Source organism: Chiloscyllium punctatum, chromosome 50 (assembly GCF_047496795.1).
Source record: "Chiloscyllium punctatum isolate Juve2018m chromosome 50, sChiPun1.3, whole genome shotgun sequence".
Taxonomy (NCBI): domain Eukaryota; kingdom Metazoa; phylum Chordata; class Chondrichthyes; order Orectolobiformes; family Hemiscylliidae; genus Chiloscyllium; species Chiloscyllium punctatum.
The window spans coordinates 12,460,895-12,484,424 of NC_092788.1; the positions used below are offsets into that span (position 1 = coordinate 12,460,895).

A 23,530-nucleotide genomic window follows, 5' to 3' on the forward strand; every position below is an offset into this window, starting at 1 on the left:
CCTCTCTCTCTTACCCCCTCTCTCTCTCACCCCCTCTCTCCCAAACCCCATCTCTCTCACTGCCCCTCTCTCACCCCTCTCTCTCTCTCTCACACCCTCTGCCTCACCACCTCTCTCCCTCACCCTCCTCTCTCAACCCCCCTCTCTCTCATCCCCCTCTCTCAACCCCCATCTCTCAACCCCTCACTTTCTCCCAACTCACTCCTCTCTCTGTCACCCCCTCTCTCTCCCACCCCAATCTCTCTTATTCTTATTCCCCTCTCTCTCACACCCCTCTCTCTCACTCTCTCTCTTTGATCCCCCCTCACCCCTCTCTCTCTCACCTGCTCTCTCTCGCTCTCTCAAACCACCTCTCTCTCTTACCCCCTCTCTCTCAATCCCACACCCTCTCTCCCCCCCTCTCTAACTCTACTCTTTCTCTCCCCTTTGTCTCTCCCTTTCTCTCACCCCCCTCACATCACCCGCTCTCCCTCTCACCCCTTCTCTCTCTCACCCTCTCATCTCACCCTCTTTCTCACCTCCCTCATCCCCTCTATCTCTCACCTGCTCTCTCTCGCTCTTCCAAACCATATCTCTCTCTCCCCTCTCTCTTTCTCTTTCACCCCTCTCTCTTTCCCATCTCTCATCCCTCTTTCTCACTCACCCGCTGTCACTCTCAGCCCACTCTCTTTCTCACTCCACTCTCTCTCCCACCCCTCCCTCTCTATCTCACCCCCCTCTCTCTCACCACTCTCTCTCTCACCCTTCTCTCTCTCTCTCACACACCTCTCTCTCCCATCCCCATCTCTCTCCCACCCTGTCTCTCTCGAACCCTTTTCTCTCTCACACCCTCTCTCTCAACTCCCCTCTCTCTCACCCCCCTCTCTCTCACTCCCCTCTCTCTCACCCCCCTCTCTCTCACTCCCCTCTCTCTCACCCCCCTCTCTCTCACTCCCATCTCTCTCTCTCATCCCCACTCTGTCTCACCCTCCTCTGTCTCATCCCTGCTCTCTTACCAACCTCTCTCTCACCCCCACTCTCCCTCTCTCCCACTCCCTCTCCCACACCCCCTCTCTCACCCCCCCACACATCCACTCTTTCTCTGACCCCCTCTCTTTCTACCACCTCTCTCTTTCTCAGCCCTCTCTCTCTCCTCCTCTCTCTTTCTCACCCTTCTCTCCCTTTCTCACCCCTCTCTCTCTCACCCACTCTCTCACCTCCTCTCTCTCTCACCCTCTTCTCTCTCATACCCTCTCATCTCACCCTCTCTCTCACACACCTCCTCATCCCCTCTCTCTCACCCGCTCTCTCACTCCATCAAATCCCCCTCTCTCTCACCCCCTCTCTCTCACTCCCTCTCTCTTTCTCAGCCCATCTCTCTCTCTTACCCTCTCTCTCTCACTCCTTCCCTCTTTCCCACCTTCTCTCTTTCTCCTCCCCTCTCTCTTTCTCACTCCCTCTCGCTCTCACCCCAATTCACTCTCACCCTCTCTCTCAATCTCTCTCTCTCCCCCACATCTTCTCTCCCACCCCTTCTCTGTCTCACTTCCACTCTTTCTCTGACCCACTCTGTCTCCCCCTTTGTCTCTCCTCCCCTTTCTCTCTCCCCCTTTCTCTCTCACACCCCCTCACATCGTCCTCTCTCTGTCACAACCCTCTCTCTCACTCACCCACTCTCTCTCACCCCACTCTCTCTCTCTCACCCTCTCTCTCACCCCCGTCTCTCTCTCTCTCACCCTTTCTCTCATTCCCTCATCCCCTCTCTCTCATTCACCCGCTCTCTCACTCACCCCATTCTCTCTCTCACTCTCTCTCTCTTACCCTCTCTCTCACCCCCCTTATCCCTCTCTCTCTCTCACCCTCTCTCTCTCATTCCTCTCTCTCTTTCTCAGGCCCTCTCTCTCATCCCCCTTCTCTATCTCTCTCAACTCCATATCTCACCCCCCTTTCGCCCCTTCACCCGCTCTGTCTCTCACCCCCCTCTCTCTCTCAAACCTCCTCTCTCTCTTAAGCCCTCACCCGCTCTCTCTCACGCCCCCTCTCTCTCTTAGCCTTCTCTTTCTCTCAGTCACTCCTTCTTTCCCACCCTCTCCCAGTCTCTTTCTCATCCCCTCTCTCTCCTTCTCACTCCCTCTCTTACCCCATCTCACTCTCACCGTCTCTGACTCTCACCCTTCTCTCTCTCTCACCCCTCTCTCTCCCATCCCCATCTCTCTCTCTCCCCTTCTTGCTCGAATCCTCTCCCTCTCACCCCTCGCTCTCGCCCCCCCTCACACCCCTCGCTCTCAACCCCTACTCTCAATCCCCCTCTCTCTCACCCCTCTCTCTCACCCCTTCTCTTTCTCACCCCTCTTCTCTCTCTCAACCCCTACTCTCAACCCCTCTCCCTCACACCCCTCGCGCTCAACCCCTACTCTCAATCCCCCTCTCTCTCACCCCTCTCTCTCACCCCTTCTCTTTCTCACCCCTCTTCTCTCTCTCAACACCTCTCTCTCAACCCCTCTCCCTCTCACCCCTCGCTCTCACCCCCCCTCACACCCCTCGCTCTCAACCCCTACTCTCAATCCCCCTCTCTCTCACCCCTCTCTCTCACCCCTTCTCTTTCTCACCCCTCTTCTCGCTCTCAACCCCTACTCTCAACCCCTCTCCCTCTCACCCCTCGCTCTCAACCCCCCACACACCCCTCGCTCTCAACCCCTACTCTCAATCCCCCTCTCTCTCACCCCTCTCTCTCACCCCTTCTCTTTCTCACCCCTCTTCTCTCTCTCAACACCTCTCTCTCAACCCCTCTCACTCTCAAACATGCTCTCTCTCACCCCCTCACCCGCTCTCTCTCACACTGCCTCTCCCTCATACCCTTCTCTCTCTCACTCACTCCCTCTCTCCTACCCTCTCTCTGTCTAGTTTTCATCCCTCTCTCTCTTACTCCATCTCACTCCCATTTCTCTCTCTCTCCCCCTCTCTCTCTCTCCCATTTCTCTCTCTCCCCCTCTCTCTCTCCCACCCCCTCTCTCCCACCCCCTCTCTCTCCCACCCCCTCTCTCTCTCCCCCTCTCTCTCTCCCACCCCCTCTCTCCCACCCCCTCTCTCCCACCCCCTCTCTCTCCCACCCCCTCTCTCCCACCCCCCTCTCTCTCTCCCACCCCCTCTCTCCCACCCCCTCTCTCCCACCCCCTCTCTCCCACCCCCTCTCTGTCTCACCTCCACTCTTTCTCTCACCCACTCTCGATCCCACTTTGTCTGTCCCCCTTTCTCCCTCACCTCACTCACCCCCTCTCTCTCTCTCACCCCACTCTCTCTCTCACCCCACTCTCTCTCCGGCACCTCTCTCTCTTCCACCACCTGTTTCTCACCCTCTCTCTTTCTCTTCCACTCCCTCTCTTTCTCACTCCCTCTCCCTCTCACCCCCTCTCTCTCTCACCCCACTCTCTCTCTCACCCCACTCTCTCTCTCACCCCCTCTCCCATCCCCATTTCTCTCCCACCCCCTCTTCATCTCAACCACTCTTTCTCAAAACCTCTCTCTCGAACCCTCTCTCTCTCACTCCTCGCTCTCACCCCTCTCTCAACCCCTCCCTCAACCCCTCTCTCTCAACCCCTCTCTCTCTCTCACCCGTCTCTCTCCCATCCCCATCTCTTCCCCCATCCCGTCTCTCTCGAACCCCTTTCTCTCTCACACCCTCTCTCTCAACCCCCTCTCTTACTCCCCTCTCTCTCAATCCCTCTCACTCTCAAACCCCCTCTCTCTCTCATCCCCTCTCTCTCAACCCCTCTTCTCAACCCCTCTCTCTCAACCCCTCTCTCTCTCACCCTTTCTCTCTCTCACCCTCTCTCTCTCTCAGCCCCCCTCTCCCTCCCCCTGCCCTCTTTCATCCCCGCTCTCTCACCACCTCTCTCTCACCCCTACTCCCACACCCCTCACATCCACTCTTTCTCTGACCCCCTCTCTTTCTCCCCTTCTCTCTCTTTCTCAGCCCTCTCTCTCTCTCCCCTTCTCTCTTTCTCACCCTTCTCTCACCCACTCTCTCACCCCCTTCCCTCTCTCTCACCCTCTCTCTCTCACACTCTCTCTCACCCCCTCATCCCCTCTCTCTCTCTCGCCCGCTCTCTTTCGCTCTCTCAAACCCCCTCTCTCTCTCACCCTCCCTCTCTATCTTTCTCAGCCCCCCGCTCTCTCACCCCCCTTCTCTCGATCAACCCCATATCTCACCCCCTCTCGCCCCCTCACCCGCACTGTCTCTCACCCGTCTCTCTCTCTCAAACCTCCTCTCTCTCTTAAACCCTCACCCACTCTCTCTCACACCCCCTCTCTCTTACCTTTCTCTTTCTCTCACTCCCACCCTCTCTCCCAGTCTCTTTCTCACCCCCTCTCTCCTTCTCACTCCCTCTCTTACCCCATCTCACTCTCACCGTCTCTCTCTCTCACCCTTCTCTCTCTCTCTCACCCCTCTCTCTCCCATCCCCATCTCTCTCTCTCTCCCTCTCTCTCGAACCCTCTCCCTCTCACCCCTCGCTCTCACCCCCTTCACACCCCTCGCTCTCACGCCTCCTCTCTCCACCCCTCTCTCTCAACCACTCTCTCTCCCACCCCCCTCTCTCACCCCTTCTGTTTCTCACCCGTCTTCTCTCTCTCAAACCCTCTCTCAACCCCTCTCTCTCTCAAACCTCCGCGCTCTCTTACCCCCTCACCCGCTCTCTCACACCATCTCTCTCTCTCCTATCCTTCTCTCACTCATTCCCTCCCTCTCTCCCACCCTCTCTCTGTCTGTTTCTCATTCCTCTCTCTCTTACCCCATCTCCCTCTCACCGTCTCTCTCCCACCCCTTTCTCTCCCACGCCCTCTCTCCCACCCCTTCTCTGTCTTACCTCCACTCTTTCTCTGACCCACTCTCACTCCCACTTTGTCTCTCCCCCTTTTTCTGACACCCCACTCTCTCCCTCACCCCACTCTCTCTCACCCCACTCTCTCTCCCACCCCTCTCTCTCTTCCACTTCCCCTCTTTCTCACTCACTCTCCCTCTCACCCTTCTCTCTCTCTCCCTCTCTCTCCCACCCCATTTTTCTCCATTCCCCATCTGTCCCACCCCCTCTCTCTCCCTCTCTCACGAACCCTCTCTCTCTCACACCTCTCTCTCAACCCCCCCTCACATCCCTCGTTCTCACCCCCCCTCACAACCCCTCTCTCCCTCACCCCTCTCTCTCACCCTTCTCTTTCTCACACCCTCTGTCTCACCCTCTCTCTCACCCCCTCGCTCAACCCCTCTCTCTCACCACCTTCTCTCAACCCTCACCTCTCAACACCCCTCGTTCACTCCCCCTCTCAACCCTTCACACTCTCTCTCTCTCTCTCTCTGTCACCACCTCTCTCTCCCACCCCAATGTCTCTCACATCCCCTCTCTCACACCTCTCTCTCTCACTCTCTCTCTCACACCCCTCTTCTCTCTCTCAAACCCTCTCTCAACCTCTCTCTCTCAAACCTCCGCGCTCTCTTACCCCCTCACCCGCTCTCTCACACCATCTCTCTCTCCTACCCTTCTCTCTCTCATTCCCTCCCTCTCTCCAACCCTCTCTCTATCTCTTTCTCATCCCCTCTCTCTTTCTGACTCCCTCTCTCTCACCCCCTCTCTCACCCCCCTCGTTCTCAACCTCTCTCTCTTCCCCTCTCTCTACCACCCTCTTTCTCACTCCCATCTCCCTCTCTCACACCCTCCGCGCTCTCTCATCCCCCCTCTCTCACCAACTTCTCTCTCTCACCCCCACTCTCTTTCTCATCCCCTCTCTCTTTCTGACTCCCTCTCTCTCACCCCCTCTCTCTCTCACCCCCCTCGTTCTCAACCTCTCTCTCTCTCTTCCCCTCTCTCTACCACCCTCTTTCTCACTCCCATCTCCCTCTCTCACACCCTCCGCTCTCTCTCATCCCCCCTCTCTCACCAACTTCTCTCTCTCACCCCCACTCTCTTTCTCATCCACCTCTCTCTCTCTCAGCCCCCCCCTCACCGCCCTCTCACCCAGCTCTCTCACACACCTCTCTTTCTCCCATCTCCCTCTCAAAACCCCGCTATCTCCCCCCCCACCTCCCTCACCCCCCTCTCTCACCCCCCACTTCCACCCCATCCTCCACACACTCCCTCACGCACCTCCCCCACTCACCCCCCTCACCCTCCTCTTACACCCCCTCAACCTCCTCTCTCTGTCATCCCTCTCCCTCTCACCACACTAACTCTCTAACCTTCTCTCCCACTCTCTCTTCCCCTCTCTCTCCCCCACCTCTCTCTCTCACCCTTTCTCTCACCTCTCTCTCACACCCTTCTCTCTCACACACTCCCTCTCTCATCCCGTCCCTCTCTCACACCCTCCCACTCTCAAACCCTCCCTCTCTCCCCCTCTCTCTCACCCCCCTCTCTCACTCTCTCTCTCTCACACACACTCACACACACCCTCGCTCCCTCACCCCCACCCTCTCTCCCACCTTCTCTCTATCCCTTTCTCATTCCCTCTCTCTCCTTCTGACTCCATCTCTCTAACCCCCTCTCTCTCTCACCCCCCTCATTCTCACCCTCTCTCTCTCTCTTCCCCTCTCTCACACCCTCTCTCTCTCACTCCCATCTCTCTCTCTCTCTCAATACCCCTCTCTCTCACCCTCCCCTCTCTCTCATCCCCCCTCTCACCAACGTCTCTCTCTCAACCCCACTCTCTCTCTCACCCACCTTTCTTTCAGCACCCCCTCACCACCCTCTCACCCAGCTCTTTCTCACACACCTCTCTCTCTCTCCCATCCCCCTTTCACAGCCCCTCTATCTTCCCCCTCACCTCCCTCATCCCCCTCTCCCACCCCCTCTCCCACCCCCATCCCCCACACATTCCCTCACACACCGCCCCCTCTCACTCCCCTCCCTCTTCCCCCTCCCTCACCCTCCTCTTTCACCCCCTCACTCAACCCACTCTCTCTTTCATCCCTCTCTCTCTCACCACTCTAACTCTCTCCCCCTCTCTCTCCCCTCTCTCTCCACCCTCTCTCTCCCCTTCTCTCTCTCCCCCTCTCTACCCCTCTCACACCCCTCTCTCTCACCCTACCTCTCTCATCTCACTCCCACCTCTCCATCACACTGCCCTCTCAGCCAGCTCTCTCTCTCACCCCCTCTCTCTCCCACCTCCCTCTCTCTAAACCCTTTCTCTCCCTCACCCCTCTCGCTCCCACCACCAACCCTCTCTCTCAATCCCCCTCGCTCTCTCACCCCACTCTCTCAACCCCTCTCTCACTCCCTCTCTCTCTCTCTTAGCCTTCTCTCACATCCCCTCTCTCTCACCACAGTCTCTCTCTCTTTGTCCCCCCCCTTGTCTCGCACCCCTCCTCTCTCAACCCCCTCTCATCCCCCCCTCTGTCTCACCCCCTCTCTCTCACCCGCTCTCTTTCTCACTCATGCTCGCTATTTATCACTTACACTCTCTCTCTTTTTCACTCACTCTCTCTCTTTCTCACGCCCTCTCTCTCACCCCCTCTCTCTCAAACCCTCTCTCTCTCTCCCCTCTCTCCCTTCTCTCTCCCCTCTCTCCTGCCCTCTCTCTCTCCCCTCTCTCTACCCCCTCTCTTGTCCCCAATCTCTACCCCCTCTCTTCCCTGTCTCTCAAACCCCCCCTCTCTGACTCCCATCTCACTCTCTCACCCCACTCTCACTCTCTCAACTCACTCTCTTTCTCACCCCACGTCTCTCTCTCTCCCACCCCCTCTGTCTCACACCCCTTCTCTCTCTCTCTCACACCTCTCTTCCTCACCCCTCTCCCTCACTTCCTCTCTCTCACCCCCTCTCCCTCAACACCTCTCTCTCAAACCCTCTCTCCCCCCTCTCTCTCTCCCCCTCTCTCTCCCTCGTCTCTCTCCTCCTCTCTCTCCAGTTCACTCACCTTTCTCTCCCCCCTCTCTGCCCCCTCTCTCCTCCCTCTCTGTGCTGTCTCTCTGCCCCCAATCCCACCCACTCACCCTCCCTCGCCCCCTGTCTCCCCTCCTCTCTCCCCTCCTCTCTCAGCCCCCTCTCTCGCACCTCTCTCTTACACCCCTCTCTCTCGCATCCTCTCTCTGTCACTCTTCCGCTCTCTCTCTTCCTCTTGCGGTCTCTCTCACTCTCTCACCCTCTTCTCACGCTCTCTCTCTCTCTCCCTGCCTCTTTCACTCTCTCTTGTCACCCTCTCGCTCTCATCTCATGGTCTGTCTCACTCGCGCTCACTCTCGCTCGTGCTCTCTCTCTCTCTGTCGCTCATGCTCTCTCTGTCTGTCTCACTCTCTCTCTCTCTCAGTCCAACCTACCACTCTCACCTCTTCTCTCTCAGTCTTGCTCTATCTCTCTCTCTCTGTCTGTCGCTCTCTCTCTCTCCCTCTCACTGTCCTCCCCCTCACCTCCTCTCTCTTTCAGCCCATCTTTCTCAACCCTTCTCTCTCCCCTCTCTCTCTAACCCCCTCTCTCTCACACCCCCTCTCTCTCTCACCACCCCCTCTCAACCCCTGTCTCTCTCTCTCACATCCATCCCTCTCTCACACCCTCTGTCTCTCCCCTCTCTCTCCGTCACCCCTCTCTCTCCCACCCTAATCTCTTTCACATCCCCTCTCTCACACACACTCTCACACATACTCTCACACACCCTCGCTCTCTCAGCCCCTCCCTCTCTCCCACCAACTCTCTGCCTCTTTCTCATCCCCTTTCTCTCCTTCTCGCTCCCTCTCTCATCCCCTCTCTCTATCACCCCTCTCTCTCGCACCCCTTCTCTGTCACTCACTCCCACCTCTCCCTCTCACTACCCTCTCACCCAGCTCTCTCCCCCCCTCTCTCTCCCACACCCCCTCTCTTCCACCGTCTCTCTCTCTCACCCCCCTCTCTCTCACTCCCCTCTCTCTCACCCTCCTTCTCTCTCACCCCTTCTCTCTTTCAACCTTCTCTCTCAACCACTCTCTATCACCCCTCCATCTCTCACCCCTCTCTCTTACACTCCCTCTCTCTTACTCTCTCTCTCGTAGCCCTCTCTTACACCCCCTCTCACTCCCATCTCACTCTCTCTCTCACCACAGTCTCTCTCTCTGTCCCAACCCCTCTGTCTCTCACCCCTTCTCTCTCACCCCCCTCTCACCCCACCCCCCTCTCTCACCCCCTCTCACCCTCTCTCTCTTTCTCACCCCCTCTCTCTCTCACCCCCGCTCTCTCAACTCCTTTTTCTCTCCCACTCTTTCCCTCCCCTCTCTCTACCCTCTCTCTTGCCCACCACTCTTTACCCCCTCTCTCCCCCTGTCTCTCACACCTCCTCTCTCACACCCCACTCTCACTCTCTCACCCCACTCTCTCTCTCTCAGCCATCGTCTCTCTCTCTCTCCCACCCCCTCTGTCTCTCACGCATTCTCTCTTACACCCCTTCTCTCACTCACACCCCTGTTTCTCACCCCCCTCTCTCACCCTCTCGCTCTTCGGCTCTCTCATACTCCCTCTCTCCCCCATCTCCTTCACTCTCTCCCCCTCTCCTCCCCATCTCACTCCCCCACTCTCCCCCTCCTTTCCCCCTCTCTCTTCCCTATCTGTCTCCCCCCTCTCTGTGCCGTCTCTCTGCCCCAATCCCGCCCCTCTCCCTCCCGCTCCCTCGCCCCCTCTCTCCCCTCCTCTCTCGCCTGCCTCTCTCGCACCACTCTCTCACCCCCTCTCTCTCTCGCGCATCCTCTCTCTCTCACTCTTCCACTCGCTCTCTTCCTCGTGCTCTCTCTCTCTCACTCTCTCACCCTCTTCTCACGCTCTCTCTCTCTCCCTGCCTCTCTCCCTTCCTCTTGCCTTCCTCCCTCTCTTATCTCACGCTCTCTCGCTCACTCTCTCTCGCTCGTGCTCGCTCTCTCTCTCTGTTGCTCATGCTCTTTCTGTCTGTCTCTTTCCCTCCATCTCTCTCAGTCCACCATACCTCTCACACCTCTTCTCTCTCACTCTTGCTCTATATCTCTCTCTGTCTGTCGCTCTATCTCCATCTCTCTCTCTTAGTCCTCCCCCTCACCTCCTCTCTGTTTCAACCCATCTTTCTCAACCCCTCTCTCTCTCATCCTCTCTCCCCCCTCTAATTCAAACCCTCTCTCTCGTCAACTCTCTCTCACCCCTCTCTCTCTCACCCCCGTCTCTCTCACTCCCCTCTCTCTCACCTTCCTACTCTCTCTCACACCCCTTCTCTCTCTCAACCCCTCTCTCTCAACCACTCTCTCACCCCTCTCTCTCTCACCCCCCTCTCTCTCACATCCATCTCTCTCTCACCTCCTCTTTCTCTCTCCTTTCTCTCTCCATCACCCCTCTCTCCCCCACCCCAATCTCTTTCACATCCCCCTCTCTCTCACACACACTCTTACACATCCTCGCTCTCTCACCCCCTCCCTCTCTCCCACCATCTCTCTGCCTCTTTCTCTTCCCTTCTCTCTCCTTCTCGCTCCCTCTCTCTCACCCCCCTCTCTCAACCCCTCTCTCAACCCCTCTCTCTCATTCCTCGCTCTTTCACCTCTATCTCTCACACTCCATCTCTCTCACTGCCTCTCTCTCTTAGCCCTCTCTCACACCCCCGTCACTCCCATCTCACTCTCTCACCTCTCTCTCTCACCACACTCTCTCTCTCTCAGTCCCACTCCCTCTGTTTCACACCCCTTCTCTCTCATACCCCGCTCACCCCACCCCCCTCTCTCACCCCCTCTCTCTCACCCACTCTCTCTTTCTCATTCACGCTCTCTCTTTCTCACTTACACTCTCTCTCTTTTTCATTCACTCTCTCTTTCTCACCCCCTCTTTCTCACCCCCTCTCTCTCAACTCCTCTCTCTCCCACTCTCTCCCTCCCCTCCCTCCCTTGCACCCCACTCTTTACTCCCTCTCTCCCCCTGTGTCTCACACCCCCCACTCTCTCACCCCACTCTCTCTCTCACTTAACCGTCATCTCTCTCTCTCTCTCACCCCCTCTGTCTCACACCCATTATCTCTCACACCCCTTCTCTCTCCCACACCCCTGTTTCTCACCCCCTTTCTCACAACCCTCTCTCTCAACAAATCTCTCTCACCAACTCTCTCTCACCCCCCTCTCTCCCCCTCTCCCTACCCCTCTCTCCCCTCTCTCTCACCCCCTCTCTCCCCATCTCCTTCACTCTCTTTCACATCCCCGTCTCTCTCACACCCACTGTCTCTCACCCCCTCTCTCTCTCACACCCCCTTCTATCTCACACCCCCTCCCTTCCACCTTCTCACCCTCTCACCCCTCTCTCTCTCACACCCCAGTCTCTCCCACCTCCCTCTCACTCAATCCTCTCTCTCTCATCCTTCTCTCTCTCTCTCTCACCCCTCGCTCTCTCACCCCGCTCTCTCACACTCCCTGTCTCTCACTCCCTCTCTCTCTTTGCCCTATCTCACATCCCCTCTAACTCCCATCTCACTCTCTCACCTTCTCTCTCTCACCACAGTTTCTCTCTCTCTGTCCAACCCCCTCTGTCTCTCACCCCCTCTCACCCCACACCCCTCTCTCACCCCCTCTCTCTCACCTGCTCTCTCTTTCTCACTCACACTCTCTCTTTCTCAACACTCTCTCTCTTTTTCTCTCACTCTCTCTCTTTTTCTCTCACTCTCTCTCTTTCACCCCCTCACCCACCCTTCTCTCTCAACACCTCTCTCTCTCCCACTCTCTTTTTCACATTCTCTCTCTTTCTCACCCACTCTCTCTCACCCCCTCTCTCTCACCCCCTCTCTCTCCCACACTCTCTCCCTTCTCTCTCTCCCCTCTCTCTACCCCCTCTCTTGACCCCACTCTCTACACCCTCTCTCCCCCTGTTTTTCACACCCTCTCTCTATCACTCCCATCTCACTCTCTCACCCCACTCTCTCTCTCTCTCTTAGCCGACATCTCCCTCTCTCTCCCACTCCCTCTGTCTCACACCCCTTCTCTCTCACACCCCCTTCTCTCTCTCACACCCCTGTTTCTCACCCGCTCTTTTCTGGACTTCCTCTCTCTCACACACTCTCTCTCAACAACTCTCTCTCACCCCCCTCTCTCCCCTCTCTCTCCCTCTCCCCATCTCCTCCATTCTCTCCTCCTCTTCTCCCATCTCTCTCCCCCCTCTCTCCCCCTCTCTCTCCCTCCCTCTCTCTCACCCTTCTCTCCCCTCTCTCTTCCCCATCTCTCTCCCCTCTCTCTGCGCCCTCTCTCTCTGCCCCCAATCCTCCCCCTCTCACTCTCCCTCTGCCCCCTCTCCCGCTCTCTCCCCTCCTCTCTCCCCTCCTTTCTCGGCCCCCTCTCTCACACCACTCTCTCAACCCCTCACTCTCTCTCACCCCCTTCTCTCTCTCAAACCCCCTCACTCTCTCAGCCCCTCACTCTCTCACACCCTCAATCTCTCACGCCCTCACTCTCACCCCTCTCTCTCATCGCCTCTCACACCCTTTCTCTCTTACCCCGCGCTCTCTCTCTAACTCCTCCCCCTCTCACCCCTCTCGCTCACCCCTCTCGCTCACCCCACTCTCTCTCACACCCTCTCCTTCTCACTCCACTCTCCCTATTCCCCCTCCCCACTTTCACTCTCTCCATCACCCATTATCTCTCATCCCCATCTCACCCCCACCCCCCCTCTCTCTCAAACTCCTCTCTCTCACCAGCTCTCTCTTTCTCACTCACGCTCTTTCTGTCTCACTTAAACTCTCTCTGTTTCACTCACTCTCCCTCTTTCTCACCCCTCTCTCTCTCTTACCTTCTCTTTCTCTCTCTCTCACCCTCTCTGTCTCCCATGTCACTCTCTCACCACACTGTCTCTCTCTCTCTCTCTCTGTCCCACCCCCCTCTGTCTCTCACCCCTTCTCTCTCACACCCCTCTCACCCCCAACCCCTCTCTCACCCTCCTCTCTCTCACCCACGCTCTCTTTCTCACTCACTCTCTCTCTTTCTCACCCTCGCTCTCTCACGCCTATCTCTCTCCTCCCCTCTCTCTCTCCCACTCTCTCCCTGTCGCTCCACCACTCTCTCCCCAAACTCTCACTCCCTCTCTACACCCTTTCTCTCCCCTCTCTCTCCCCTTCCCTCTCCCCGTCTCTCTCTCCCCCTCTCTTTCACCCCTCTCTCCACTTCTCTCTCCCCCTTCTCCTCCCCTCTCTCTCCCCCTCTCTCTCCTTGTCTCTCCCCCACCCTCTCCCCAAAATCTCACTCCCGCTCTACACCCGTTCTCTCCCCTCTCTCTCACCCTCTCTCTCCCCCTCTCTCCCCACTCTCTCTACCCTCTCTCCCCCTCTTTCTTTCCCCTCTCTCTCCCCTCTCTCTCCCCCTCTCTCTCCCCCACTCTCTCTACCAATCTCCCCCTCTTTCTTTCCCCTCTCTCTCCCCTCTCTCTCCCCTCTCTCTCCCCCACTCTCTCTGCCCTCTCTCTCTGCCATCTCGCTTGCCCCCTTCCCGCTCCCTCCCCCTCTCCATCCCCCTCTTGCCTCCGCCCCCACCGCCCCTCTTTCTCTCTCACTTTGTCTCTTTGTCTCCCGGACTCTCGCTCTCTCAGCTCTCCCTCCCTCTCTTGCTGCCTCTGTCTGTGTCTTTTGCCCCTCTCTCCCTCTCTCTCATCCCTCTATCTCTCTCTCGCCCCCTCTATCTCTCTCACACCGTCTGTCTCTCTGTCTCTCTGTCTCTCTCAGCTCTCTCAGCTCTCCCTCCCTTTCTCACCTGCCTCTGTCTCGCTCTTGTGCCCTCTCTCTCTCTCATCCCTCTGTCCCTCGCTCGCATCCTCTCTCTCTTGTTCTTCCTCTCTCTCTCTCCCGCTCTATCTCTATCCCTCTCTTTGCCCCTCTCTCTCTCTCACTCTTCCTCTCGCTCTCTTCATCTCGCTCGCTCTTTCTCACCCTCTCACCCTCCCTTACGCTCTCACGGTCTCTCTCTCCCTCCTTCTCTCCCTCTCTCTTGCCTCCCTCTCTGTCTCATCTCACTCTCTCTCTTGCTCGCTCTCTCTCACTCGTGCTCTCTCTCTATTGCTTGTGCTCTGTCTGTCTGTCTGTCTCTCTGTCTCCCTCTCTCTGCCCTCCCTCCCTCTTTCAACTCTTCTCTCTCACTCTTGCTCTTTCTCTCTCTCTCTCTCTCTCTCTGTCTGTTGCTCTCTCTCTCCGTCTCTCTCTCTCTCTCTCTCTCTCTCAGTCCTCCCCCCCCACCTCCTCCTCTCTCTTGCACCCCTCTCTCTCATTACTCTGTCTCTCGCTTGTCCCCATCTCTCTCTCTCTGTCCTCCTCTCTCTCGCTCTCCCCGTCTCTCTTTCACTTGCTTGGTCCCCCTCGCTCGCTTGTGCTCTCTCTCTATCCCTCTCTCTATTCCCCCTCGCAGTTTCTGTCCCTCTCTCTCCCCCTCTCTCCTCTTTCTCTCTCTCTCTCACTCCTCTCTCTCCCCCTTTCTCTCTCTGTCGCACCTCTCTCGCCCCTCTGTCGTCCCTCTCTTGCTCTCTCTCACTCATTTTCTCCCTCTCTCCCTCACCCTCTCTTCCATATACACTCTCCCTCTCTCCCACCCTTGCCTTTGTCCTTTCTCTTGCTCTCTCACTCTCACCTCTCTCCCTCTCTGTCTCGTTTTCTCTCTCTCTCTTTTTCACTCTTTCTTACCCTTGTCTCACCCCACTCTCAGTCACTCTCTCCCTCTCTCTCTCTATCCCTCCCTCTATCACCCGCCTCTCTCTCCTCTCTCAATCTGTCTCGCTCTTGTCTTTCTCCCATCAGTTTCGCTCTCTCTCTCGCCTCTCTCTCTTGCTTCTCTCTCTTGCCTCTCTCTTTCTCTCTCGCCACCTCTCTCCCCCGTTCGCTCTTGCCTCATCGCTCTCGCACCCTCTCTTCATCTCTCACCCCTCTGTCTCGGTCTGTCTTTGTCTCTCTCGGCCTTCCCTCCGCCTCTTGCGACCTCTCTCTCTTTCGCCCCTCTCTCAACTCTCTACCTCTCACTTGGCCCGTCTCTCTATCTTGCTCTCCCTTCTCTCACTCTCTCTCTCTCTCACAGCCTCTCTCTCTCACTCTCCCACCTCTCTTTCTCTGCAGTCCTCTCTCTCTCTCTCTCTCTCTCTCTCTCTCTCTCTCTCTATCCCGGTCTCTCTCTCTCTCTCTCTCTCTCTCAACCATCTCTCTTGCTCGCTCACTGTCTCTCTTTCTCTCTCTCTGTCAGACACTCTCTCGTATCTGTCCCCTCTCTCCCTCTCTCCCTCTCTCTATCCCCCTCCTCTCTCTCTCTACTCCCCTCTCTCTGTCTCTCTCTACACCCCTCTCTCTCCCACCCCCACCTCTCTCTGTCTCTCTGTCTCTTGTCTCTGTCACTCAATTATCCCCTCCCTCTCTCTCAGTCTTCCCCCTTGCTCCCCCATCTCTATCGTAAACTCTCTCCCTCATTCGATCTCTCATACCCTCTCAATCACGCTCTTGCACCCTTTTCTCTCTCATCTCTCTCCCTGTCGCCTTCTCTCGCCCTCCCTCTCTCTCTCCCTGTCGCTCTCTCTTGCCCTCCCCTCTCTCTCGCACTCCATCTCTCTCTCGCCCTCCCCTCTCTCTCACCCCCTCTCTCGTTCACCCCTCTGTCTCGCCCTCCCCCTCTCTCATCCTCCACTCGCGCTCTCACACTCCGCTCTCTCGCACTCCGCACTCTCACTCTCCCCTCTCTCTTTCACCCTCCCCTCTCGCTCACCCTCCCCTCTCTCTTTCACCCTCCCCTCTCTCTCACCCTCCTCTCTCTCTCGCCCTCCCCTCTCTCTCGCCCTCCCCTCTCTCACCCTCCCCTCTCTCTTTCACCCTCCCCTCTCTCTCACCCCTCCCCTCTCTCTCTCGCCCTCCCCTCTCTCTCGCCTTCCCCTCTCTCTCGCCCTCCAATCTCTCTCCCTCCCCTGTCACTCTCCCTCCACTCTCATTCTACCTCCCCTCTCTCTCTCCCTGCCCTCTTTCGCCCTCCCCTCTCTATTCACTCCAATCTCTCTCGCCCGCCCCTCTCTCGCCCTCCCTTCTCACTCTCCATCCCCCTCTCTAACCCTCCCCCTCTCTCTCCCTCCCCTCTCTCTCACCCTCCCATCTCTCGCCCTCCCCTCTCCCACGCTCCCCTTTCTCTCACCCTCCCCTCTCTCTCGCCCTCCCCTCTCTCACCCTCCCCTCGCTCTGGCCCTCCCCTCTCACTCTCCCTCCTCTCTCTCTCCCTCCCTCCCTTCTTTCATTCTCCCCTCTCACTATCCCTCCCGTGTCACTCGCCCTCCCCTCTCATTCTCCCTCCCCTCTCACTCTCCCTCCCTCGCTCTTGCCCTCCCCTCTCGCACCTCTGTCCGCTCTCTTGCCCTCCCCTCTCACTCTCCCTCCCTCCCTCTCTCCCTCCCGTCTCCATCCCTCCCCTCTCTCCCTCCCCTCTCACTCTCCCTCCCCTCTCTCTCCCTCCTGTCTCCCTCCCTCCCTTCTCGCACTCTTCCCTCTTACTATCCCTCCCCTCTCACTCTCCCTCCCCCTCACTATCCCTCCCCATCACTCTCCCTCCCTTCTCTCGCCTTCCCCACTCTCGCCATCCGCTCTACCACCCTCCCTCTCTGGCCCTCACCTCTCTCCCTCCCGTCTCAATCCCTCCTCTCTCACTCTCCCTCCCCTCTCACTCTCCCTCCCTCTCTCTCACCCTCCCCTCTCTTTCAACCGCCTCTCTCGCCTCACCTCTCTCTCTCCTCGCCCTCCCTCTCTCGCCCTCCCCTCTCTCACCCTCCCCTCACTCTGGCCCTCCCCTCTCACTCTCTCTTCCCCTCTCACTCTCCCTCCTCTCTCTCTCCCTCCCGTCTCCCTCCCTCCCTTCTCTCACTCTCCCCTCTCTTTCAACCGCCTCTCTCACTCACCTCTCTCTCTCTCGCCCTCCCCTCTCTCGCCCTCCCCTCTCTCACCCTCCCCTCGCTCTGGCCCTCCCCCTCTCACTCTCCCTTCCCTCTCACTCTCCCTCCTCTCTCTCTCCCTCCCGTCTCCCTCCCTCCCCTCTCTCACTCTCCCCTCTCACTATCCCTCCTGTGTCACTCGCCCTCCCCCTCTCATTCTCCCTCCCCTCTCACTCTCCCTCCCATCGCTCTTGCCCTCCCCTCTCGCACTCCCTCCCCTCTCTCGCCCTCCCCTCACTCTTCCTCCCCTCTCTCTCCGTCCCGCGTCTCCATCCCTCCCTCTCTCCCTCCCCCTCTCACTCTCCCTACCCTCTCTCTCACCCCTCCCCTCTCTTTCAACCCCCTCTCTCGCTCACCTCTCTCTCTCTCGCCCTCCCTTCTCTCCCCCTCCATCTCTTGCCCTTCCCTCTCTCACCCTCCCCTCTATCAACCTCCCCTCTCTCTGCCTCCACTCTCATTCTCCTTCCCCACTCACTCTCCCTCCCCTCTCTCTCGCCCTCCCCTCCACTCACTCTCCCTCCTCCTCTCACTCTCCTTCCCCTCTCACTGTCCCTCCCCTCTCCCACCCCTCCCCTTGCTCTCGCCCTCCCCTCTCACTCTCCCTCCCCTCTCACTCTCCCTCCCCCTTACTCTCCCTCCCCTTACTCTCTCTCCCCTCCCCCTCTCACTCTCCTTCCCCTCTCACTGTCCCTCCCCTCTCTCGCTCTCCCCTTGCTCGCGCCCCTCCCCTCTCACTTTCCCTCCCCTCTCACTCTCCCTACCCTCTCTCTTACCCTCTCCTCTCTCGCCCTCCCCTCACTCTCCCTCCTCTCTCTGTCCTTCCCGTCTCCATCCCTACCCTCTCTCCCTCCCCTCTCACTCTCCCTCCCCTCTCTCTCGCCCCTCCCCTCTCACTCTTCCTCCCCTCACTCTCCCCTCCCCCTCTCTCGCCCTCCCCCTCTCTCTCGCCCTCCCCTCTCACTCTTCCTCCCCTCTCACTCTCCTTCCCCTCACACTCTCCCTCCCCTCTCTCTCGCGCTCCCCACTCTCTCTCCCTCCCCCAACTCTCGCCCTCCCCTCTTTTCGCCCTTCACTCTCACTCTTCCTCCCCTCTCACTCTCCTTCCCCTCTCACTCTCCGTCCCCTCTCTCTCGCGCTCCCCACTCTCTCTCCCTCCCCTCTTTCACCCTCCCCTCTCACTCCCTCCCCTCGCTATGGCCCTCCCCTCCCCCACTCACTCTCCCTCCTCTCTCTCACCCTCCCTCCTCACTCTCCTTCCCGTCTCACTCTCCCTCCCCTCGCCCTTGCCCTCCCATCTCAATCTCCCTCCCTTCTCTCTCCCTTCCCTCTCACTCTCCATCCCTCTCTCTCACCCTCTCATTTCTCACCCTCCCCTCACTCCTCCTCCCCTCTCTCTCCCTCCCTACCGTCTCCATCCCTCCCCTCTCTCCCTCCCCTCTCTCTCCCTCCCCTCTCTCTCTCCCTCCATCTCTCTCTCCCTCCCCTCTCTCTCTCCCTCCCCTCTCACTCTCCTTCCCCTCTCACTCTCCCTCTCCTCTCTCTCCTTCGCCTCTCTCTCTCCCTCCCCTCGCTCTGGCCCTCCCCTCTCACTGTCCTTCCCCTCTCAAGCTCCCTCCCCTCTCTCCCTCCCCTCTCTCTCCCTCCCCTCTCTCTTTCCCTCCAAGTCTCACTCTCCTTCCCCTCTCACTCTCCCTCCCCTCTCTCTCCTTCGCCTCTCTCTCTCCCTCCACTCGCTCTGGCCCTTCCCTCTCACTGTCCTTCCCCTCTCAATCTCCCTCCCCTCACACTCTCTCTCCCATTGCTCTTGCCCTCCCATCTCACCCTCCCTCCCCTCTGTCTCCCTTCCCTCTCACTCTCCATCCCTCTCTCTCACCCTCTCATTGATCACCCTCCCCTCTCTCTCCCTCCCCTCTCTCTCCCTCCCTACCGTCTCCATCCCTCCCCTCTCTCCCTCCCCTCTCTCTCCCTCCCCTCTCTCTCCCTCCATCTCTCTCGCCCTCCCCTCTCTCTTTCCCTCCATCTCTCACTCTCCTTCCCCTCTCTCTCTCCCTCTCCTCTCTCACCTTCGCCTCTCTCTCTCCCTCCCCTCGCTCTGGCCCTCCCCTCTCACTGTCCTTCCCCTCTCACTCTCCCTCCCTCTCTCTCACCCTCTCATCTCTCACCCTCCCCTCACTCTTCCTCCCCTCTCTCTCCCTCCTGTCTCCATCCCTACCCTCTCTCCCTCCCCTCTCACTTTCCCTCCCCTCTGTCTCCCACCTGTCTCCCTCCCACCCATCTCTCACTCTCCCGCTCATTATCCCTCCCCTCTCTCGCCCTCCCATCTCTCTCTCCCTCCCCTCTCTCACCCTCCCTTCTCACTCTCCTTCCCCTCTCACTCTCCCTCCCCTCTCTTGCCCTCCCCTCTCACTCTCTCTCCCCTCGCTCTTGCCCTCCCATCTCACCCTCCCTCCCCTCTCTCTCCCTTCCCTCTCACTCTCCCTCCATCTCTCTCACCCTCTCATTGATCACCCTCCCCTCACTCCTCCTCCCCTCTCTCTCCCTCCCTACCGTCTCCATCCCTCCCCTCTCTCCCTCCCCTCTCACTCTCCCTCCCCTCTCACTCTCCCTCCCCTCTTACTCTGCCTCCCACTCACTCTCCCTCTCCTCTCACTCTCTCATCCCTCTTTCTCCCTCCGCTCTGTCGACCTCCCCTCTCTCTCTCCCTCCCCTCTCTCTCTCCTTGCATCTCTCTCGCCCTCCCCTCTCTCTCTCCCTCCCCTCTCACTCTTCTTCCCCTCTCACTCTCCCTCTCCTCTCTCTCCTTCCCCTCTCTCTCCCTCCCCTCTCTCTCCCTCCCCTCTCTCTCTCCCTCCCCTCTCACTCTTCTTCCCCTCTCACTCTCCCTCTCCTCTCTCTCCCTCCCCTCACTCTCCCTCTCCTCTCTCTCCCTCCCCTCTCTCTCCTTCCCCTCTCTCTCCCTCTCCTCTCTCTCCCTCCCCTCACTCTCCCTCTCCTCTCTCTCCCTCCCCTCTCTCTCCTTCCCCTCTCTCTCCCTCCCCTCTCTCTCCCTCCCCTCTCTCGCCCTCCCCTTTCTCTCCCTCCCCTCTCTCGTCCTCCCCACTCTCACCATCCGCTCTACCACCCTCCCCTCTCTGGCCCTCACCTCTCTCCATCCCCTCTCACTCTCCCTCTAATCTCTCTCACCCTCCCCTCCATTCTCTCGCTCTCCCCTCTCACTCTCCCTCCCCTCTCTCACCCTCCTCTCACTCTCCCCCCTCTCCTTCCCGTCTCCATCCCACCCGCTCTCTCCCCTCTCACTCTCGCTCTCCACTCTCTACCTCCCTCCTCCCTCCCTCCTGTCTCTCACCCTCTCCTCTCACTCTCCCTCCCTCTCGCCCTCCCCTCTCACTCTCTCTCCCCTCTCACACTCCCTTCCCTCTTACTCACCCTCCCCTCTCTTTCTCCATCCCCTCTCACTCTCCCCACCCTGTCACTCTCCCTCCACTCTCTCCCACTCCCCTCTCTCTCCATCCCCTCTCTCGCCCTCCCCTCTTACTCTCCCTCCCCTCTTATTCTCCCTCCCCCTCACCCTCCCTCTCCTCTCACTCTCTCTCCCCTCTCTTTCTCGCTCTTCTCTCGCTCTCCCTCCCCCTCTCACCCTCCCCTCTCACTCTCCCTCCCCTCTCACTCTCCCTTCCCTTACTCTCCCTTCCCTCTTACTCTCCCTCCCCTCTCACTCTCCCTCCCCTCTCTCTCACCCTCCGCTCTCTTTCTCCCTCCCCCTCTCTCGCCCTCCCCCCTCTCACCCTCACCCCTGCCCTACCCTCTATCTCGCCCTCCCCTCTCTCTTTCGCCTCCCCTCACTCTCGCCTTCCCCTCCACTCTCTCTCCCTCCTTTCTCTCTCCCTCTCCTCTCTCCTGCCCTCCCCTCTCACTCTCCCTCCCCTCTCACTCTTCCTCCCCTCTCACCCACTCCCCTCTCTCTCCCTCCCCTCTTTCGCCCTCCCCTCTCACTCTCCATCCCCTCTCACTCTCCCTCCCCTTAATCTCCCTCCCCTCTCACTCTCCCTCCCCTCTCCCTGTCCCTCCCCTCTCTCTCCATCCCCTCTCTCGCCCTCCCCTCTTACTCTCCCTCCCATCTTACTCTCCCTCCCCCTCTCTCTCCCGCCCCCTCTCTCACCCTCCACTCCCTCGGCCTCCCCTCTCTCTCCCACCCTCTCTCTCTCCCCCATCCTCTCCCTCCCCTGTCTCTCTCCCCAGCCCTCTCTTTGCCCATCTCACTCTCTCCCCCGTCTTCTCCTTTCTCTCTACCCCCTCTCTCTATGCCCCTCCCTCTATGCCCCTTTCTCTACCCCACTCTCTCCTCACCCTCTCTCTAACCCCCTCTCTCTACCCTCTTCTCTCTACCCCCACTCCTCTCTCACGCCCTCCTGTCCCCTCCACTCTCCCCCTCCTCTTTCTTCCCTCCTCTCTCTCCCACTCTCTCTCCCCTCTCGCTCATTTCCCTCTCCCTTTATCTGCTCTCTCTTCCCTCTCTCTCTCCGCGCTCTCTCCCCTTTCTCTCTCCCCTCTCTCTCCTTCACCTCTTTCTCTCCCCCACTTTCTCTCTCCGCACTCTCTCTACCCACTCTCTCTGGCCACTCTCTCTCCCCTGCTCTCTCGCCCCTCTTTATTATCTCTTCCCCTCTCTCTCTCTCTCTCTCTCTCCCCCTCTCACCCTATTTCTCTCTTGCTCTCTCTCTCCCTGTTCCTTCACTCTTTCTCCACCTTCTCTTACTCTCGATCCCCTGAATTCCGTTTCTCTCTCTCTCCCCACCTCCCATCGTTTCTCTTTGACTGAATCTCTCTCCCACCCTTCTTCTAGATCTGACATAGTCCGATCTCCCTGGTCCTTCCCTCTTACTCTGACCCAGAGACTGGGGGTGGTGTTGAGGCTGCGTGTGGGGGGTGGGGGTGAGACGATAGAGAGATGCGGGATGTAGGAGTTCGGGGAAAATGGGGGTAGAGACGGAATTGCAGGAGGGAGACAGAGACGGCAGGAGAGAGAGAGTGAGGGTGAGGGGGAGAGAGAAGAATGGAGGCAGGTGGAGAAATTCATGTTGGGGGTGTGAGAGAAAGGGGAGAGTGAAGCAGAAAGAATAGTGGAGGCAGGTGGAGAAACCGGGGTTGGGGGGGATGTCTGAGAGGGGACCAGGGAGAGTGAAAGGGAGAGGTGGTGAGAAAGAGAGAGTGTGCAGAAAGAGAGAGAGGGAGAGAATTGAGGAGGAAAAGTGGGGGTGAGGAAATGGGGAGGCCAGGCTGCAGTGTGGGGACAGAGGGAGTTAAACCCAGCTCCTGAGCTCAGGGCGTGGTGCCCTCCCCTTCCCTGAGGACCAGGACTTGGGGCTGAGTCTGTCTCTCTCCAGCTCAGCTTCTCCAACACAAAGACACACAACAACATCGGTCACTCTGCTGCTCGGCACGATTTAATCAACATTGTTATTGGTTACAAATGGAAGTGATGGATCCAGTCAGTGGGATGGTGCCTTTTCTCACTGGCCCCTGAGTTGTGAGAAACATTGAAATGTTTCCCTGTAACCCCCCTGTGGGATAAGGATGGACAAACCAGCGCTACCCTCAGTCTGTTACCATAGCGACAGGCTGCTCCATCGCTGAAACACTGAACTGAAATGAGAAAATCCCGGATGGTGTGATTAATGAGGGAATTTGATTGATGGATGGATTCGGGTGAAGGGATATTTCAGCACATTCTTCAGCTGCTGCCTGAACTTAGTCTGGGTCACGGCATAAATCGCGGTGTTTGTGCAGCAACTGAGGAGCTGCAGCATGAAGCCCAATTCCTGAACAAAGGCATCGAGATACACAGACTGATACCCAATTTCATACATCCGGGTCCATATAGAAAACAGCATTAACGTTGACCATAACAGGATGAAATTGGCCGAGATCACAAACAGTAAAATGATGGATTTTTTTCGGTTTCTCATTTCAGTGTCAGACTGAGCGTCCCCATTGGTGTGAGCGCGGAGTCTCCTGCGGGCTCTGCTGGTCACTAAAATGTGTCTGACGGTGAGAACATTGAGCAGCAGAATCAGGAGAAATGGGACACACGGGGTTAGAATGTGGTGGAGGAACTCGATTGTGACCCAGACACTGGAGGATAGAACAGCGAATGTTGCATCACAAAACCAGGGCTCGTTCATCAGCCGATACCGAGCCATGAACATAAAGTACCAGAAAATGTTCTTTAAACAGCTCAGCACAGTCACTGCTCCCAGAACCACAGCCGCCGTTTTCTCACTGCAATATTTACTTTTCAGCTTCTGGCAACAAATGGCCACAAACCGATCAAAGGTGAAAGTGACGGTGAACCAGACAGAGCAGTCAGTGGCTGCATATAGCAGGACGGCGTGGATATTACACACGGGGACGGAGTACAGGAAATAAAACTGTTCATCATAAACAATGGGAATGTGTCTCAGGATCAGGTCGAGGATAATGACCAGGAGATCCGCCGCTGCCATGGCCCCCAGGTAACGTCTGACACATGGAGACAATCCACAATCTTTATAAAGCAGGACGTAGATGGTCACTCCGTTAACTGTGAGGAAGGAAAACAAACCCATTATCCATCAGCCTGGAGGCAAAGGGACCCGTTTGATCGGGGACCCAGTGAGATTTTCAAATGTGTCCCTGTATTCAGG

At 58.0% G+C, this 23,530-nt stretch overlaps 1 long non-coding RNA gene across 1 annotated transcript in view; it reads left to right on the top strand.

The window, feature by feature from the left end:
- LOC140470129 (uncharacterized) overlaps window positions 1–23,256 on the top strand; it is a 53,884-nt gene extending 30,628 nt beyond the window's left edge. Inside the window, exon 3 of the long non-coding RNA XR_011956390.1 lies at window positions 23,147–23,256. This is a non-coding gene — a long non-coding RNA (uncharacterized lncRNA). The remainder of the gene's footprint in view (window positions 1–23,146) is intronic.
- Window positions 23,257–23,530: the final 274 nt, after the last annotated feature.